Source organism: Notechis scutatus, chromosome Z (genome assembly GCF_049901735.1).
Source record: "Notechis scutatus isolate UNSWTSFEM ecotype Mainland chromosome Z, rNotScu1.2, whole genome shotgun sequence".
NCBI classification, from domain to species: Eukaryota; Metazoa; Chordata; class Lepidosauria; order Squamata; family Elapidae; genus Notechis; species Notechis scutatus.
The window spans coordinates 32,779,741-32,796,828 of record NC_142025.1 but is presented as its reverse complement, the minus strand read 5'-3'; positions in this window follow the sequence as shown (position 1 = coordinate 32,796,828).

The window sequence follows — 17,088 nt, the reverse complement described above, 5'->3', positions numbered from 1 at the left end:
CAGCCTAGCAGGTACATTTTTCCAACTAGAGAATTGGCTGTTTATTATAAGCCACAATAAGGCCAAAATGATTACATGAGTGACATGATATTATTTTATAAATGATATGACTACTATATGCAATTTGCATTAGTCACAGCATGATTTCATAATGAAAAATGATCCATTCTTGGGTCTTTTAATACGAGGCCACATAGTTCATCGTTTGCCCTAAAGTGAGGACCACTTAGTGTGGCCAGCTTGGCACAGCCAGGTCACCGCCTCCAACTCGCCACTGCTGCTGCCAACTCATAACCATTAAGACACCACAGGACAATTCCAAATGCCAACTCACTGGGGGGAATTCCCAATATGAATTCAAAAGGAGGAATCCAAATATATGGAGTGTGAAGAGTATATTTTACATCTTTGGTACTGCTACAGATAAGACTGATAAGACTATAGAGGGAATCTGATATTTTGTGTCCAAAAGGAACTGGACCCATGAGCAGGTTTGCTTTTACCAAAGGACATACAATTCTTTGGAAATCTTTATACTGGTCTACATAGTGGCTGCATAAGACAGCAGATTGCTTGGAGACAGCAAGAATCGAAGTACCAGAGATACTTGTGGGTTTGCGGGCATTTGGAACAAGCTTCATCCCCAAACCTACAGATGGAAACTGCTTTTATTTATAAGAGGTTGCACAGACGATAAAGATACCATCCAGGTTCAGATCCAAAGAATTTCTATGTGACTGAAGAGGATGCTAAAACAAGCCTATAGAGTTAGAAAGCAAAATTTGCCCCACCATCAAAGCAATCTATATTTATACAGCTGAAAGGCTCCATATGTATTTGCTCTGCAAAAGAACACACGGAGAAGATAGAAAATAGAAAGAAATTCCACTAAGATTCTGAATGTCACAAAAGTAGTTATGAGGATGTTAAGTTTGGAGAATAAGGAGACCAGACATCTGACCAGTGACTTCAACTCTTTAATAATAACAGGAATCAGAATGGAACAGAGCAATGCTATGGGCAGCAGTAACCCTTTTATAGAGTTAGCTGCTGCCTTATTCCAATGAAAATGTGCAATCAGTTCAAACTACTAACCAATAAGAACAGTCCCAAAAAGTGGCCAATCAGGGACTGGTTCTGGCCCAATCCCAAGTTGTTGTATAAGGACCAATCAAGTGTGCAGGTTTTCAACCCCTAATTTGCATTTAGGTTATTCACTTTTGTTGATTCACAACACCCCTCCCCCTTGGGTTCCGTTTGAGGGAGCTGTAATAAAATCCTCAAGATAGGCAGGACGTTTGGTCTGCCTGGATGATTTCGAGCTCCACCGGTTTTGTCTAATGTCGGTTCGATTGGAGGCGTTTGGATGACCTTTGTTAAATTCTATTTACTACTGCACGGCGATTCCGTGCTGCATTCACTGTGGTTGTCTCTGCTACTGTGTGTTTCTTGAGGGTTTTGCAGTTCGTTTTCCCCGTATTAAAGTTCCCTGAAGGTGTCAACTCCCTCCCGCTTCTCGTTCGGTGCTTCGGCTGGGCTGTAGGGCTCCCGTTGACCTGCTATTAGTTGTATCAAAGTCAATTCCCTCGATACTCCCTCCCCCTTGAGTTGGTGAACCGGGGAAGTCATGGCCGCTGGGTGGTAATCTCGATCGGAGCTGGTCTATGTGGCGTTTCCACACCCTCCCATCGTCTGTTAGCAGGCGGTAAGATCTAGGCCCGGTGAGGTGGGTAACGGTTGCGGGTATCCATAACGGGTCGCGGAAAAGTTTTTGGCAAAGATTAAATCGCCTACCTTAAATTCCCGGCATTTGCTGCTGGAGCTGAAAGGTTTTTCCAGTGAGAAAGCGGAGGTGGAGCCGGTCAAGGTGCGATCGTATTTTCCGCCCATAAGAAGTTCAGCGGGTGTTTTGTTGGTCACGCTGTGGGCGTGATGTGCTGCAATAAGAGAATGCGATTGATTTTCTCGTCGATGTTGCCAAATTCCATTTTGTGCAGGGTCTTTTCACAAATTGTACCATGCGTTCTGCCAGTCCATTCGCCGCGCAGGGGTGCGGCGAGGGTTAGCGCATGGCGGATGCCCCGATCAGCAAGATATTGTTCAAAGGGCAATGCAGTGAACTGTGGGCCGTTGTCCGAGACCAACACGATCCGGAAACCTGTGTGTGGCAAATAGTCTGTTTAATTTATTAATAACTGAGTCAGTTGTAGTTGTGTGCATTCGATGAATCTTGAGCCAGTTAGAATAGGCGACAGTAATCAGGAAAGTGTGACCTTTGGTAGGCCCGCAAAGTCAATATGAATACGGGACCACGGTCCCTTGGCGTTTCCCATTCGGTTGGGGTTGCTTTAGGTGGGCGTTGCTGACGTCCTGGCGTTGCGCGCACGTAGCGACCCGAGCCTCGATTCTTTGCCAGTCGATTCCGGCCACCAAGCATAGCTGCGTGCAGTGATTTCATCCGCACAATGCCGGATGTCCTCATGCAGCTACCGCCAACACAGTCTGTTGCAATTTGCCGGGATTACGACTCGATCGCCCCACAAGATACAGCCCTTTGGGAAAACAGTTCGGTTTGGCGGGCTTTGAAGGGCGCCCATTCAGGTGCAATTTGGTCCATCGGCCACCCCGTTCAACCCAGCGTAGTATGTGTTGCAGAACTGGTCACGTTTCGTTTCAAAAGCAATGTCTCTAGCCGTTAAGGGTGGTGCCTGTAGAGCTTCAATCTGTAGTGTTGAGAGGGTTGGGGCTGGATCCACAACAGCGTCTGGGAGCGGTGTTCTTCTCAATGCATCGGCGTGGAGAATCGATTTCCCGGGCGGTGCTGCAAGGTGTAGTTGTAGAGCCGCCAGGAATTCAGACCAACGGGTCATTCTGGGGGACAATATATACGGGGTTGGTTTATTACCCGCAATGATCCCCAGTAGCGGTTTATGATCAGTGATTATTGTAAATGCATGGCCATAAACATATTAGAGTGAAATCTTTTAACTGCAGCAACAATAGCTAAAGCTTCTTTGTCCAGCTGACTATAATTACGTTCAGCTTTAGCTAAGGTTCAGCGAAAAAAACACGATGGGGGCTTCCGCTCCGTTTGGTAACACGTGGGCCAGAATTGCCCCAACCCCAAAAGGTGATGCATCACACGTGATAGTGAGCGGCAGAGTCTCGTTGTACTGCATAAGTACTGAATCAGAAGTTAGCAATTTCTTTACTTGTTGGAAAGCATGTTGTTCCCGTTGTCCCCAAACCCACGTTGCTTTTTGTCTAATAGTCTATGCAATGGTTCAGCTACTGTTGCTTTGTGGGGTAAAAACACATTATAGAAATTGATAAGTCCCAGGAACGCCTGTAGGTCTGCCTTGTTCCTCGGGTGGGTGCCTTTTTAATTGCTCGTAATTTGTCTTGATTGGGATGAATTCCTTGGCTGTCAGGAGGTATCCCAAGAATTCTACTTTTTCGGTACATAAGTGGCATTTATCTTTTTTTACTCTGAGGCCTGCATTTTGGAATCTTCGTAAAACCTCTCTGAGTCGTTTTTCTAGGGTGTCTTTGTTAGGTGCGGCGATGAGTACATCGTCGAAATATGGGACAATGCCTTTTATCCCTTGTAACAACCTTTCCATTAAACTCTGGAAGATTCCAGGGGCGGCGCTTACCCGCAATTGGAGCAGTTGCATTTAAATGCGCCCCTATGTGTTACGATCGTTTTGCGCTTCGGCTGTGGTTGGGTCTAAAAGGCAATTGTTGATACGCCTGGACTAGATCTAGTTGGCGAAAACTTTCCGCCGCCCAGAGAATGGAGTAAGTGTTGCACTACCGGTACTGGATAAGCACTTTGCTGCAGTGCGTGGTTTAATGTGGCCGGTAGTCTCCGCCAAATTCTTAGGGACCCATCAGGCTTGATAGGCGTCACTATAGGGGGTTTCCCAACGGGCGTGGTCGGTGGGTTCCAGTACGCCCTGCGCTATCAGCTTATCGAGTTGTTTGTCGATTTTAGGCTTTAAGGCGAACGGCACCCGGCGGCTTAAGAGCGGATGGGTGCTATTTAAAAGCGGATGGGTGCAAGTTAAGCGAGATTGGGGTCACCTTATACTTGCCTAGTCCGTTCGCGAAGCGTCTTGGAATTCTTGCGAGTGCTTCCTCCCAATCGACGCTGCCTTGTGGACTCCGGCTACAGTGATTCCGAGCGGCCTGAACCATTGCAGGCCTAGAAGACTGAGGCCTGTCTCAATCCACGACAGTCAGTGGTAGTGCGACGGTGCGGTCCTTGAATGAGACCTGGAATCTGCGGGACCCGGCGAGTGGGAATTTGGTTGCCCTGATAGTCTTTGAGTATAACCCTCTGAGGGTTAAGGTCTTGGCGGCGGATCGTTGGAAGGAGCTGTTGGAGCGTTTTCCACGACACCATCGAGAGGGAAGATCCCGAGTCTACCTCCATCACGCAAGGTTTGTTTTCAATGGCGACCTTTACTCGGATTTTCCCGGCATCAAGGGATGTGGCGTGGCCTATGGTGATTGTTTGGTGGGTCTCTTCCCGCCTGGTTTCCTCACGCCTGGTGGAAATGGTGGACGGCTTGTTTCTGTAGGAGTGGTTCACTTTTTCGGTGTGTGCGAAGAATCCGGAAGACTGGAATTCGGCCTGTTGGGGTTTGGAGTTCTCTTTGCTCCTGCAAATCTTTGCGATGTGACCGCGTCTCCCGCAATGGCAGCAAAGTGCGTCAAGGAATTTGCAGCCGGATCATGGGTGATTTGCTCCACAGCGGCCTTACGGTCGAAATGAGTGTTGTGAGGACTGGTCTCTCTCCGTTCGAAGTCGGTTGACCTCTTCCTCATCGCTGTCGGATGGGGACTCTAGGTCTTCGTGATGAGTTGATACCGGGTGTCTCTCTGTGCGGCGGTATCAGTGGCGGTTTACGTAGCGGTGCATTGGTGCGGCGCATTGAGCTGCCGACTTCTTGGTTGCCTCTGCTGCCGAGGGCTTCTTTAAGGGCATCGGTGAGACTGATGTCCCCCTTAGCCATAATTTTACTCTGGATCGTGCCGTCTTCTAGGCCCAGAACCAAGCGATCCCGGAGTGCTTCTTCTAAGTCTGCGAATCCATGAAGGCCTCCAAGGTTTGGAGTCCGCGATATAATCAGCAAGGCTTTCACCTTTCTGTTGGTCCCTCCGGTAATATTCGTGTCTTCGGACTAAGGTTGGCACGGTGCATAGTGAGCCCGTAGTAAAGGCTCGAGGATGTCCCAGTCCATCTCTTTTTACCTCTGCTGGCTTGGCAAGTGACTTTGCCATTTTAAACGGTTGGTCCACAATGCATTAGAAATATAGCTCTTTTTTGCCGGTTGTACGCATCTTTCAAATTGTTGGTTTCTAGAAACATCTGGAAACGATCCATGTAGGCCTCCCAATCTTCGGTCTCTGGATTGAATGGAGGCGGGTGAATGCGGCACTGCTGGCCATGTTGCCGTTGATGGTGCGTGTTCGAGCCCGTGCTCTGCTAGTTGCTCTGTAGATTAGTCAGCTCTTCGGTCTCCGTATCCCACCCTCCGTCGCCAGTGTTAAGTTTGGAGAATAAGGAGACCAGACATCTGACCAGTGACTTCAACTCTTTAATAATAACAGGAATCAGAATGGAACAGAGCAATGCTATGGGCAGCAGTAACCCTTTTATAGAGTTAGCTGCTGCCTTATTAACCAATGAAAATGTGCAATCAGTTCAAACTACTAACCAATAAGAACAGTCCCAAAAAGTCGCCAATCAGGGACTGGTTCTGGCCCAATCCCAAGTTGTTGTATAAGGACCAATCAAGTGTGCAGGTTTTCAACCCCTAATTTGCATTTAGGTTATTCACTTTTATTGATTCACAACAGAGGAAGTATATAAAAAGCCCTGGGTGAATTGAGTGTTGCTACTTGGAGACTTAATCTCTACTTCATCTGGATAGTGGCCCATTAAAACCTTCTGATCCATCTCTTGAAAGAACATGAGAATTAAGAAGCTAGCTTGCATGCCTCTAAGCCTTTCTCAATTTCTTCAGCATATATACTGTGTTGCTGCTCTGCCCTATTAACAATACTGAAGCTGTTGTCTATGGAGATTCTCAGTCTTTCAGATTATTTTTGTCCCACAAATGCTTTTCCAAAAGGCAACTGGAATTTCTTTGGGGCTCAGGTTGGCTCAGGTTGTTTGAAAATATTTTGCTTCTCAGAATTGAAGAAGCTTCTTGGGGGAGAAGCAAAATGTTTTTAAATAAAAAAAAAAAACCAAGAGAGTCTTTTTTTGGAAAAGCAGCTTTGGGACTACTGAAGCTATTCCTCTCTGTACCTTTATTTCTACAGTTTCTAATATATCTTATCAGATAGACTATAGTACGTTAGCTGAGAAATTCTGTGAAATTCTATTAAGATACATCCACATATCTTAAAGTTGTCAAGTTGAAAAACACTGAGATAATGTGGAATACAATTTTCCACTAATCCTTTCTCACTTTGATGGTTTATTAAAATATCACATTAAAAAGTAATTAGTTCCTTGAACATGACATTCATTTTCTAAGGAGGATTATTTTTAAAAAATCTGAAACTGTTCCTGGACAATCTAAGTCAGGAAAGATAAATATTGTTAGCCTTTTCAGTTTATAAACTATTAAACTATAATTAAGTGAGCAGGAAACAAATAAATTGTCAAGATACATTGATTTTATTGGAAAAGAAATATAAAAAAGCTTTTGCAATCCTTTGCATGTAGTTTTATGAAGTCTCCTTTCCTTGCACTGATAAAGAAAGTGAGCAAAATGATCTCAACAGATCCTAGGCAAAAAGGGCTGAAACATTTTTTAAGTGTTACAGATGGCTCAGATGGACACCTGCCTATTTCACATTGATATAAGAAGGGGAGAAGGCACAGCACAATCAGATTGAAAAATTCAATTATTATAGTCACCTTCAATCAAATGTAGTTCTAACTTTGTAGATTTCAAGTGATCAAAACCAAGAAACAAAGTTTAAGGTCCAGTCTCAGGGTCAAGGTTTAAGTCCAAAGGTGAGAGTCACAAAGGCAGATTAGACTCATGACAAGAAATGGGTGAGTTGTTTCCAGCATTGCTTTAAATAGCTGCTGGCCCTTACATTTACATGACACCAGAAAGTTTTCTGGTGATTTCCACTCATAAAAACTGATGGGACACTGCCTTGATGAGATTAAAGTTCTAAATATTTACAATGCTTTCACTCCCCCACTCAATCTTCATATGAACTAGGGAGGGGCTTGTCTGAGATATTTTCTTAAAGTTATTTTCTTGACCCAAGTTCAAGACCCATTTACCTGACCAATGCTTTGGTAGTAGTTTTTATTCCTGGAATCAAGGCCATTTCCTATACCATGTAAATATGCCTTTGCTGTATTTCTTTCATAACGGTATAATGGTTTTCTACAATAAATTACCTATCAAACTCCTGGATTCTGGTGTGCCTATTTATCTGGTTTCAGTCCTGTCTCCTGCAGAAAAGCCTGGCATACTGTAGGAACAGAGTGGCAGAACCCTCTCTACTTCTTTGCCATGCATAAACACAGGTCCATCAAATGTGGAATTTGGTAAAAATGGCCTTTAGGATATGCCAAGAGACTATTGAAAGAAATATCCTTCTGGATTCAGTTCCAAGTGGGGAAAAAGACACTGGAAACATGGAGGCTGCTTGGAAGGTTTAATGGTGGACAGGAGGACCACATGGCCTGGAGGTGCAGAGAAGGGTGATCACATGCTTCAAGGTGAGAAGAGATCGAGAAAAAAAAGGGCCGAGGTGCTGAGAGTGCCTGGGTTTTATACCCTCTGTTGGGATTTGAATTGGAGCTTGTATTCTAATTGGTTGTCGGACTCCCAGGGGCAACTCTGTAGGCAGTCCGGAGTTCCAGGCTTGGTCTACCCTTGCTGGGTGATTATGCCCTTAAGAGGGCTTTTGGCAATTGCTATAGCTTTACCTGGAGTTCCTTGTCATGTAAAGCAGTGGTCCCCAACCTTTTTGTACCAGGGACCAGTTTCAAGCACAAACACTTTTTCAAGGACCGGGCGGGGGGAGAATCGAGTTTGGTAGTTTGCTTGCAGGCGTTTCATTACCTGACTAGGTAACATCTGATGTTGTTACCTAGTCGGGTAATAAACGTCTGCCAGCAAACCTCCTGGGGTCAGGGAGCGCTTCGGCTCTGCCTCCCTCAGCCCCATCCCTCAGGTGTCTCCCTCCCTCCCTCAGGTGTCTGCCTCGTTCCTATCTCAGTCGCTCTCTCGCTGCTCCACCAGCCCAGGAAGAAACTGCTTCAAAGAAGCCGGGGGTGCTTTTCCTGTCGCCGCCAGCTCCTCCAAAGCGCCTGTTTACCCCACCCTGCCCGCCCGCCCGCGGTTCAACCCAGTGCTCCGTTCTGCCTGCCTGCCTGCCTGCCTTCATTTCGGAGCAGCTTCGGCTGATAAAAAGAGGCGAATAGTTATTATTCTCAGCGAAGCTGCTCCGAATCAACAGAAACTAAGGCAGGCAGAACAGAGCACTGAATTAGCTGCGTGGCGTGAAGGCGGGTGGGGGTAAATGGGCACTTGCCGGAGGAGCTGCGGCGATAGGAAAAGCCACACACACACCTCCCCGGCTTTGAAGCAGTTTCTTCCTGGGCTGGTGGGCAGCGAGAGAGCGACTGAGAAAGGAAAGGCAGGAGGAACCAAGCTGCTGAGCCAGAGAGCAGGACAGGCTTCGGTTGCTTCCTCCCTCCCCTTCTTTCATTTGTGTCCTTGATCCCCGATCCCAGCAGCATTCACCAAAGGCGAAGAAAGCCGCCATTTTTTTAAAAAATTTTTAATTTGCGGCCCGGTACAGAGTGCTCCACGGACCGGTAATGGTCCGCGGACCGGTGGTTGAGGACCCCTGATGTAAAGTATTCTGGCCCAGGCCTTAATGGCCCACCCATTAACAAAGGTGGGGGTGAGATTTGCTTCTGGGGTGAGTTTCTGCTTCTGAGTTTCTGCTCTTTTTAGAGGAAATATTCTGCCTTTTTAATATTTCCTAGGCTATTTCAATTATCTAGGAGAGGGGTGGGTGCTAACTTCCTACAAGACATTTAAATACATGCAAATAAACCTCTGTATTAGTATAATTGTTTTACCATGATATACAGGTAGTCTTCGACTTACAACAGTTCATTTAGTAACCGTTCAAAGTTACAATGGCACTGAAAAAAGTGACATTACCATTTTTCACACTTATGATCCTTACAACATTAGATGATTTACATTTGGATGTTTGACAACTGACTCACATTTATGATGGTCACTCAGAGGTGGTATACAGCATCTATTCTATGCCTCCCGAGTCCTAGCTGATCGGCTGGGTCTTCTTTTGTTGCCCTGCACAGGAGAACGGAGCTGGAAAGCAGGTTAGTGGGATGGGGAGGGAATGGGGATTTTGCCGTATCCTTCTCCCACAATGCCCACCAAGCCACACCCACAGAACCAGTAATAAAAAAAATTGAATCCCACCACTGCAGTCACAATGTCCCAGAGTTATGTGATCCCCTTTTGTAACATTCTATCAAGAAAAGTCAATCGGGAAACCAACCATGTTACTAATTGAAGAACTGCAGTGTTTCACTTAATAAATGTGGCGAGAAAAGTTGTAAAACAGGGCAAATTCACTTAATAAATTTCTCACTTAACAACACCAATTTTGGGCTCAATTGTGGTCATAAGTTGAGGACTACCATGATTCTGTAGATAATTATGAATTAGAAACTAAAATAGGAAGAGAAAAACTTGCTGTTTACTGAATCAAAGTACTGATCGTTCTAGTATTGAAATACTGACTGGCAATAGTTATCTGGAGTGTCAGGGAGTTTTTTTTTTAAACCGTCCTTGGAGACTGATTGAACCTGATATCTTCTGAACCTGATACCTTCTGCACAATCCAAATTTCTAGGTATTTATTTGCATGCAAAAACTTTATAAATGCATCTAGATCAGGGGTGGGATATGAAAAGGTTAACTACCGGTGCTGGATTTACAAGCTTCCCTGCCTGCTGTGAGCCATGTGTCTGTAAATCGTCATAAATCATCATTAGCACGTCAAAGCAGCCTTTGAAACAGCCCTCTTTTCTTGTTTTTTTAACTGCAGCTGTGCCTCGTTCAGCAGCTGAAGTTGAAAAATCAGGAAATAAAGATCAGGTAAGAGCCCGGGTGGGCGGGTGGGCAAAAACATCAGTAGACATAGAAGCGGTTCTATGTCTGCTGCTCTTCAGATCTACCGGTTCTACAGAGGTGGACAGAACCAGTAGAAACCCACCCCTGATCTAGATTATAAAAGACTGTAAAATTTCTTACTAAAGGATAATGGATGACTTTTATAAAAGACATTTGTCCAAAATAAAATGATGCAAGAGGAGAGACAACTTCTTTAGTGAGGTCAGAATAGTATCATCCTAAATTTATAGTGTGTAAAGGATTAGAATGGGTAACGACATACAATGGTCCAGCAATCTTTGATGCCTTGATTTCATACTCAACCTTTTTTGGCATTTCTAATTTCTGAGATGTAATGGTTCATTAATTGTGTATCATAATGCAATGTTACATTACTGTTTTGTTTTCCTTTAAGACATTAAATTAGTGAGTGTGTTATTTATGCAGTACACACAAAAGGTGCACCACATAATATTAATACAAGTGTGCCTGTGTGTGTGTGTGTGTGTGTGTAGCAGAATTATTTCATTCATGTTTTTTTTTCAATATTAGAACAAATTTAGCTTTGTCTATTGCTCTTTATTTCATTATCCAATTTTATTTCTAAAGTATGATTTTTGGTCCAGAAAATGTTGTGCAGCCAGTCTTAATATACAAATTATGTTTTAAGCTAATTCAGTTTTTAAAATTAAAGCTCATTAATTTCAGATCATTTTGGAGATAGATAGATAGACAGACAGACAGGTGGACAGATAGATAATATATTTCTACATTTCTTTCAAGCTTAGAGTATGACATACAGTGTAATTTTATCATATACACACGTATAATCCCATCATCCATCTGGCTTTGTGCCTAAGGCAGGACTTCAACCACTAAATAACAGACTGGCTTGTGTATTCGTATATAAGTATGCACACATACTTACAGAAATACACATACATAGCAGACATATATAGATATATACACATACATACTGTTAATATGATTTTATGACTCTTTATGTTCCTTGTTGGCTATTCTGAATGGATTTGTATCCTGAAGTATGTGAAAAAAGGAACCTTTTAAGAAAAATTACATTTTACACATTGTTGGAGGTCATTAAGAATTTATCATTTAGCAAATGGCTATGTTGTGAAAAAAACCTAGTTTAATTTAGTAGTTACTAGGTCAGAAACATGGAAACTATCATTTCTAATACCTGTTTCCATAAGTTTGAAGTTAATTGGGTGACCTTGGGCCATGCACTTTCTCTCAGCCTGGCAATAGGATTTCCAAATTTTTGCCAAGAAAACTGCAAGATCTTGTCTATGCAGTTGCCGGGAGTCAACATTGAAGACATCCAGAAAAAAAAATATCCTGAAAGAAAAATTACATCTTTTGAGAATATTGCCATGATCTAAAACTGATACAAGTAATCTCTGATCAACACTACAAACAAGTATGGATTGCTCTCTTTCCCCCAAATGTAATGGAAATGAATGACAGCAATGGTATTTGTTGGATTTCTAATAAATTAAATGTATCTTATAAGGAGTGCTTTTAAAAAAACACACCAAAATGAAAATTAAGAGGGGGAAAAAAGGTGGGGTTGAAATTCCTGGTCCCGCCCTTTCTAATGACATCATTATGTTCATATCTGCACCCTACACTCCAAGTTTGTGTGTGTATGTGTGTGTGTGTGTGTGTGTGTGTGTGTAAAATCATAAAAGAAATGATATCCTGCAGCTACACAAAGGTTGGCTGCTATGCGCCTTGAAGAAGAAATATCTCCTCCCTTTCTTTTAATGGAGAGGCACAGCTCAGACCTGTATTCTTTTTATTTCTCTTTTGGAGTTCAAAGAAGGGCATGAACTTGCTGGAGAAATATTGCTTTGTCTCAGCTCCTTTTTCAGTGACATTTTCGTGTGCAAAGAATTTTATAGTGAAAATCTCTAGTTAGCAACCCATAGTCTTTCTTTCTCTTCCTTAAAAAAAAAATCTATACTAATAATTTTGAAAACATTGCTCTGTTGGACACAGCTGACTAGTAACTCAGCTTTATGGTATCATAACAGAAAATTGAGTGGGGATTGCATGCTCAGTGCACTGCCATTGTTCACCAAGCATAGATCAGCTCCTTAACTGTTTGCTAAATGTAAACTCAAGCAACACTTTTTCTTCCTTTCTGTTTGGATTCTTGTTGAACTTCATCCATTATTGGTTAATGTCTGTCAGGCTGTAACCACTGATAAAAAGCTAAAGCAGATGCAGGCACGGCATTTTTAACATGTTCCTATCCACCAAGTTTCCCCTGCTACTTTCTTCATTGAGCACTTCAATAGCATCTAAAGTAGAAATCACATTTTGTTTTGAACCTGAAACAAATAGTTTCGGGGTTCTGATGAACCATTCCAAGCAGGCTGTGGTTTGGCAGAATCAAAACCCAATTGGGATGAACTTGGCATCAAGCTTACCTTCCTAGGATTGAGAGAAAAAGACTGGTCCAAGGTCACCCAATTGGCTGGGTGCCTAAACATTTAGATTCTCTTTAGTTTCTGGCGTTATGCCTTAACCACTATACCACGAACACACCTGCCCACAAACATGCCAACAGATTGGTCTTAGAGAGATTTTCGCCTCACTTTTGATATGGGGATGTAAGAAAGGTATACTCCCTCCACCTTTATTATGCAATAAATAAAAAACTTCCATTAATTCTAAATATTTGTATCCTTTACCTAACTGAAGGGATTTCCATTCATTATTGGGAGTCTATCTTTTCTTATAATCTTGCTTCATTTAATTGCCAAGCTAGAATATTTGTCCAGCTCAAATTTCATTTCTGTTTCTTTACTACAAGTATAAAGTTGGAATTTGCATCTAAAGATTAATTATACAACAGGAACTTTTAGGCCACTGAGTGTATTTCAAAAGCATTTTATGGGCATGTGAACAAAATGTTTGCCACGTCAGGCACATACTCTCAAAAAGTATGTGGGCATGTGAACAAAATGTTTGCCACGGCAGGCACATACTCTCAAAAGCCAGAAGGTAAACTAGTTAGGCTGCAACCCACCAACCCTTTTGGCTTTCCAGAATGCTCCAGCTCCTCAGTATACCTCTGGTTTTTTTTCTGGGCAGGCTTTCAATTAAAGCAGTAACTCACCATTTTATTTACTAAGGTTACCTCTGGAGCTTTGCAAGACTTCATCCAGAGGTATTGCTGGAAAAAATAGATTTATGCTTGAGCCTGTGGCTTTATTTTATTGGCATTGCCAGTTTCCTGTTTTAATTTAATCTTGATTTGTCAAGCCACAAAGGGCATTGGGGTTGATAAAATTCTACTCAAGTGTCAAACCTTAGGGCACTGTGTGAACTGAAAGTGATGTTCCTCAAGGACAAATCTCACAAGGTTCCTTTTAAGAAAGATTTATTCAGCAATGATAATTCAGTACAGCATTTGCACTTTTTTCAGCTTTAAACCATGTATGTTAGAATGGATATGTAGCAATGGGAAAGAGATTTGTCTCTCATGATAAAGTTGGAATCTATAGCTGAGCGTTGTTTATACAACAGTTGCTTGAATCTTAATCAGTCTGAGAACCAATCCTTAAACAGGGTTATAACTGGGCTTCAAAATTCAGACCACATTAGAGAGAAGCAAATATTTAGATCTGCTATATCTCTATATTATCTTCAAGTAGACATCCGGAGATTTATAGCTTATATATGCTAACTCTATATATGGCATTGCTTTTTAAATCTTTATTGGATTATGTAATATTTTAATATTTAATATATTTTCTGCCATGATTTACTAGTTGTATTGTGTTGGTTATTGGTTCCTGTTTTTTTTCTTAATTTGTTTTAAAGTTTGTAATATGTTCTCCATTTCTTAGATTTTCTTTGCAAGTGGTTTATATATTGATTAAATAAATATTTTATGCTATATTTGGTAAATCACATAAGGTTATATATATATTATTCAGCTTTGTTCGGGTATTTTTCCACGTCATAGTAGTGGTGCTTTTAAAGTTGTAGCAACGTTTCAGCAGAATCTCATCTGCCATCATCAGGCTTCTGTATTGTGTCCGTCTGTGAGTCAGACTTTTACAGTGGTTTCAGATTTAAATTTGGGGCAGCCTATTGCTGTGTGCCAGAATGCTTGATTGGTGTCTCTAATATCTTCTGTCTGTTTTTTGGCTCTTTTTGTATCTTGATTGGCTGGCAGCATTGTGTTACTTTATTGGAGGCCTTTAGTGCAGCTTGGCTTCGGGTAAATGGACGGCTATCATTAGTTAGGCAGCTGGGTTTCATCTGGGTGCCTGGTTGGGATGTGTTTGAGCTGGAGGTATCAGGGGGATCTGTTTGTGCCCAGGTGTTTGCCTGGCTTGTGGTGTGGAGATTTTTTTGTTTGTGAGTGCAGGCTTCCAAATGATTGACAGCCTGGTAGAATCATCTCTTCTGTTCATGCTTTCTGGTCTTTTTCAATCTCTATGGCTTCTCTGATGATTCTGTGGCTGGAATTTTCTATAGTGGCTAGGGTTTTGGTGCCATTGAAGTTGATGCTATGACCTGTGGCTTCCATGTGTTGGACTAGTGAGGAAGTGTGTTCCAGCTTTTTGACTGCATTTTTGTGTTCATCCAGGCGGGTGCTTATTCTTCTATTGGTCTGTCCAATGTATGTGGCGGGCATGATGCACAGGGGACTTCGTATATGTCTTGGTTTTCCAGGTCAAGTTTGTCTTTGGGGTTTCTGAGGATGGCTGCTATTTTTCTGTCTGTTTTGAAGGCAGTCTTGATGTGGTGTCTGTATAGTATCTTACTAATTTTGTCTGTAGTGCCTCTTATGTAGGGCAGGACAGCTGTTCCATGGGTCTGTTCATCTTCTGGGTCTCTATTGTGTCTCAGTGTGTTTTTGTGGATCAAGTTGGTGATTTTGCTTTTGTGGAAGCCGTTGGCTGTCAATATTTTAGTCAGGGTGCATAGTTCAGTCTTAATGTGTGTCTTGTCTGCCAGGCGTTTGGTTCTAGTAATCAGTGTTTTAGCCACGGAGTTTATCTGTGCTGGGTGGTGGTGGAATTGGGCGTTGAGGTAGCAGTTGGTGTGTTTTCTTCTGGTATATGGTGTGTCCTAGTGTGCCATCTGTTTTTGTAGATTAGTACATCTAGGAATGGTAGTTGTTTGTTTGTTTCTGTTTCCATGGTGAACTTGATTTTGGGGTGTGCGCTGTTTAGGTGTGTTAGGAAATTGTTTAGGTTTTCTTGTCCATGGGGCCAAATCACGAATGTGTCATCGATGTATCTTAACCATAGTTTGGGTTTGAGGATGGCATTGGCCAGGGCTCTGGATTGAATTCTTCCATGAACAGGTTTGCAATGACAGGTGACAGTGGTGATCCCATGGGGGCTCCTTCTATTTGTTTGTATCTTTGTCCTTTGTATATGAAATATGTGTTGGTTAAGCAGTGTTCTGTTAGTTCCATGAGGTGTTTAGCTGGTTGGTATTTATTTTTGATGATTTCAAGGGTCTCTTTTATCGGGACTTGAGTGAATAGTGAAACCACGTCGAAACTTACAAGCAGATCTTCTTGCTCCACGTGTAGATCTTTGATCATTTCCAAGAAGTGGTATGAGTTTTTACACGAGAAGCTGCTGTTTCAGCATGGGGCTGTAGCTCTTTTGCTAGGTGTTTAGCTAGGTTTTGTAGTGGTGCTCCTCTGGAGCTGACTATGGGTCTGAGAGGTATGCCTTCTTTGTGTATTTTTGGGAGGCTGTATAGTTTGGGGCATCTGGAAGATTTCTCTCTGGGTATGATCGTGTGTTGGATCTCTTTGCTTATGTGGCTGGTTATAATTTTCTTCTTGGTTAATTTTTCCAGATATGTGGTTGGGTCTGTGTTTATGGGTTTGTATGTGGAGTCTTGGAGTAGGTCTGTCAGAATGGTTTTTTCTTCATCCTGATTGGTTGGGAGTCTTGGTCTGTGTTTATTGGTCTCGGAGTTTGCTGTGTTCTGCTTGATTGGTGTCTCTAATATCTTCTGTCTGTTTTTTGGCTCTTTTTGTATCTTGATTGGCTGGCAACATTGTGTTACTTTATTTATTTATTTATTTATTTTTATTTATTTGATTTGCCAATTGTTTACAAGATAATAAGTATAAGTGTATACATAGTTGTGAATACATGAAATGGGTACATATAAGAAAAATAAAAGAAGAATAAGAGAAACAATAGGACAGGGACGGTAGGCACGTTGGTGCGCTTATGCACGCCCCCTTTATTGGAGGCCTTTAGTCCACACCACAAGCCAGGCAAACACCTGGGCACAAACAGATCCCCCCTGATACCTTCAGCTCAAACACACCCCAGCCAGGCACCCAGATGAAACCTAGCTTCCTAACTAATGATAGCCGTCCATTTACCTGGAGCCAAGCTGCACTAAAGGCCTCCAATAAAGTAACACAATGTTGCCAGCCAATCAAGATACAAAAAGAGCCAAAAAACAGGCAGAAGATATTAGAGACACCAATCAAGCAGAACACAGCAAACTCCGAGACCAATAAACACAGACCAAGACTCCCAACCAATCAGGATGAAGAAAAAAACCATTCTGGCACAGCAGTAGGCTAGCCCCAAATTTAAAACTGAAACGGCTGTGAAAGTTTGACTCACAGACGAACACAATACAGAAGCCTGATGATGGCAGATGAGATTCTGCTGAAACATTGCTACAACTTTAAAAGCATAACTATAATGACTTGGGAAAATACCCGAACAAAGTTGCCAAGTTTGAGAAGCACTAGTCTGTATGAAGAGTTGAACATGATTTGCTTTCTTGACAATTTTTGCCTTGAACTGTATTCAAAAATTTAAAACCCCTTTCAGACAGTAATAATATT